At 37.0% G+C, this 4,308-nt stretch overlaps 1 pseudogene; it reads right to left on the bottom strand.

The window, feature by feature from the left end:
- Positions 1-266: 266 nt before the first annotated feature.
- Positions 267-4,068, bottom strand: LOC133301308 (OBERON-like protein; annotated as a pseudogene).
- Positions 4,069-4,308: the final 240 nt, after the last annotated feature.

The following is a 4,308-nucleotide window of genomic DNA, read 5'->3' as shown; positions in this document are numbered from 1 at the left end:
TCTTTAAAAAAAAAAAAAAACTCCATCGAAGCATAACTTAATCCATCTCCACTCTTAAGGTCACGGTTATAATGTTGACATGAATGTTATGCTGCATCCTGCCATTTCCTTATGATTAACTTTCTAAGAAATGTCGTATCCCATAAACTAGTCTCATTCATATATGATACCCATACTCATATCCGTGCATCATCATAGCTTCTGATCTATCTAGCCACTGATGCCACTAACTGAAATCATATTAATGTAAGACTATATAGGTCATCACACTGTCAAACATCTAACTCAACTTACTAGTAGCCACAAATTCTGTAACAGACAATAATTACTTACAATTTACAAAAAGCATATTAATGCTTAGAACAAGCCCAGTTTCAAACAGATTTAAGCCTTTACTAGTATCAGCAAAAAACAGATAAAACTCTCTCAAATCTAATGGGACTACACTGGCTCTTCCTAAATTGTTCAAGAGAATAATGACATTTCCATATTATGGAAAATGATTACATACAATTAACACTCAGGGATTTGTCCTGAAAGGGTGGCACTCATTAGGCTGAACATCTGCCATGGAAGGAACACTACAGCATATCATGGATTTTGGAATACATCAGCATCTGAGAAGGGTCACCACCATTGCTGCTCTGTGAAACTCGAGAACTCTCCTGCAATTTGATCTTTTCATACAGATATTGCTTCTCAGCCTCAGCCTCATTTAATCGTTGTTTCAAGTAGTTGCTAGTAAATTCTTCCTCTGATTTATCTTGTTTGGCAAGAGATATCCTCTGAAGCCTCTCAGCCTCTCGTTTAGCCTCATTCGCCCTAGATTGGAACATATCAGCCTCTGCATTTTTAAGCTTCACAATTCTCTCAAGTTCTTCTATCTGAAACTTCTTTTTTTGCCTGTCCATCTTGATTTCTTCAACTTCCCTGGCCTTGTCTGCTAGCTCGTGATCACAAGCATCAAGAGCCAAGCGAGCCTTCTTGAACATTCTCATCTTCTCTTCAGCTACCATTTCCATCTTTCTTATAGCCTCCTGCACCACTTCAGCAATTCTATTGCATGCATCCTGTGGAGCAATCAACCTTCCACTTTCTCCATTTTCCAGGGCTTTTGGAGAATCCACCTCAAGCTCTTCATTAAGGATATGCATTAGTTGGAACAAGAGGCAAGCATAAATAATTACAACCATGCATCCACCCCACAATAGTTTTCGGCTTAAAAGAAGAGACAAGTTGTGATTGTAGCATTAACTTTATGGATGATGCCTGCTTTTCTCATGATAGTATGCCATTGCCACCCATTTTCTTCTTACATGTGCTTAAATTCAGGCTTCGATGAAGAAAAAATTGGGTGGTGTGGCAATCATTTCAAAAATATGTGATATAACCAAGAAAAGATATAATGCTTTAGTCAAAAAGCACTATTTTATCATTGCTATCTCTAGTTTTGGAGCATTTTATTCTCGTATCAGCATTATCACACTTTTAGACATGATCAAAATCAATTAATAGTGGCGGAAACATAAAAATGAAAAGCATGATATTGCCTTATTATATAACAAGGCAGAAATTACAGAAAAAGTAGAGTTCTAGTACCTTGGAAAAACATCAATATTGCCCGGGAAGCAGCTTTTGATTCCATTTTCCCACTTTTCAATTTTTCCCTGAGATCATCACACTTCCAAAATAGTTTCCTCCCTCGGGGGTCTTTACTACCATGAAAGATCCTACTAACATAATCAAGTTCCCTCATTAAGGCCTCTCCATCCCATGATGGCGCACAGTGTTGGATGACATCTTTAACCCAACCTAAAAGTTCTGAAGTCCTCTTGCATGCTTGACACCTAAAAACCATTTCAATTGGTCCTTCTCCGCTCTTCAAAGAAGGGCCCATGCAAATGAGTTGCTCACGGATGGCGCAATCTGTGTGAGTCCAGTGAGAACACAAATCACATCCAATCCAGCGGCATGTATTCACTTCAAAGTCAAACTTGTTGCAGATTACACACATGCAAAGATTGCAGAAACCATTACTGTTTGTGCATATTTCACAGGTACAATCATCAGCTGGAAGTTGGTTTTGACATGCTATGTTTCTGCATCTCTTATACACAAATATCTCAATCAGGGAAGTCTGTGATAGACTGATGCTAGGATGCAAAAATCCCTGAATTCCAGTATTTATTGCAACAAGGATTTCAAGCTGCACACGATGTGCTCTAATCAGTGTCTTGGCAGTTAGATCAGTTCTACTCTGAACAAACTTCTGCAAAAGAAAAAATTCCTCTCTATATTGTGAAACATTTCCACCCTCAAGGATAACTCGAAATCCATTCTTCAGCTCTTCCAGAAATTCCTCAGGCAGACGATGTATTTTTTCACAGATTATATCAACACTTTCTCTTGCAATGTCCCGAAGAGTAATTTTGTCTGCACTAGAAACATGACGAATAACTGACTGCTCAAGGCAATTAGTCTCTGCTTTCCCATTCTCCATCCTCTTTGCTGCGGCTGCATCAGTTGTAGGCCAAGTTTCTTGAGAACTGGCACTTTCGGTGGGAGATTCACGGAGATTTTCAGAGTTTGATCTAGGTTTATCAGGAGAGAGGCGAGGATCAGAAGAAACTAGAGATAGCGATGTTTGCAGTCCTCCAACCTGTGAGTGCGGACGTAGAGGGAGCATTTCTAGAGAAGACTCCTGGTTAATGCTAGACACAGATGATGTATCTATCAAGAGTTTTTCTCTGTCAGTTGTTGTGAGCTTGGACTATATGCACATTCATAAACTACAACAAATGATTACTATAAATAACATACATCAATATCAGCAACACCTTTATCCCAAACTAGTTGGGATCAGTATGATTACTACAAATAAGTTATCATTTAATTGATGAAGGCTGACTATAGTTCCAAAAGTTAGAAATAGAGGAGGAACTCAATAGAATTCATAAAGCTAACAATCCATATATGTCAAATGACAACCTAAGATAAAGCTTCTTATCTAGTTTGACAGCTAACAAACAAGAATATATGAACTACAAAATCAATCATTTACTCAAGAATTGGAAATGAATTGTACTCAAATCTAATCTTCACAAATTTCTATTTAAATGCACTCCTTATTCCAGGTATTTGTTACATATTTCCTAGATTTTCAATTAAATCAGTGTTCCCTTTATTTTCTAATCAGAACTGCAATAACATCAATGCCCTTCTATGCAAACCAATTCAGTCACCCATCAGCAATTGCAGTACAAATAACAAAGGCTTTAGCCCATTAAGCCTGTGTTTGATATTAGATTAAATTAGAAAGTTACCAAAAAAAAAAAAAAAATTATTTTTCCAAAATAAGTAAATCCAAACACACGCTAAAGTTTTACTCCGATCCAAATGACTTTATACCAACACATGCATGCAAGACATTTGAAAACAAGTTTAAGGTACTCCCGCGGTTTGCACTAAATGTATTTACTTTTATTTATTTATTCCAAACCGGTTTAATCCAAGAAAAGAGAACTAGCGTGAAGCAATGGTAAAAACTACTTTGTAACTGAAAGGTAACAGGTTCAAATCCAGAAAATAACATTTTTACAAATATGTAAAGATAAAGTTGCATGCATGCCTGATCCCTATCCTCGCTAGTAGAAGTTTAAAAGAAAGTAATTTTAAACTGATTTAGTCCGAGTCGAACATTGTGGGACCTATATTGACCTATATTGGTAGCAATTTTCCCAATATCAATTTTCTCAGTTCCCATGACTAGATATCTTAATTAACTCATTGCAGGATTTAATTGCCTGCTCCAATTCCACACAAACATCCAACATACAAGAAAACCAAACTGCTATGGATAGCTTATATTAGCTTCCGTTTAACGGTTTGCAACTAATAATATTGAAAAAAAATAAATACAAAAGTTCTAAAAAGGCAGAAGCTCAATTATGAACCAAAACGGTAGATCGAATAATAAAAGAAGCAACAGCAGAACACAAAGATTGATCCAAACACAACACCAACCTGAACAACGTTGATAACAATGCTTTGACCTTCGAAAGGGTAAAACTGAAGAGGAGGACAAAATGCGAAGAATTCAAGGAAGCCGCGTTTTTCAACGCCATGGGTGACCGGTTCAGCCGGTTGACCAGGTAACACGTCACCAACCAGATTCTTGGTAGTTTGGTACAGTGGTTCACTTAAGTCCTAGACTGGCTGACGAATCAGGTCTAAGAAAAATAAAAGTTAATAATAATAATAATAGAGGTAGGATATTTTGGCTATCAATTTTTTCTACTACCACTCCAC

This window comes from Gastrolobium bilobum, unplaced genomic scaffold, assembly GCF_033153095.1.
Source record: "Gastrolobium bilobum isolate Gb01-03AN ecotype WA unplaced genomic scaffold, APGP_CSIRO_Gbil_v1 utg22365, whole genome shotgun sequence".
NCBI classification, from domain to species: Eukaryota; Viridiplantae; Streptophyta; class Magnoliopsida; order Fabales; family Fabaceae; genus Gastrolobium; species Gastrolobium bilobum.
Note: the sequence above shows the minus strand (reverse complement) of the source record. Positions and strands in the feature narration are given on the sequence as shown.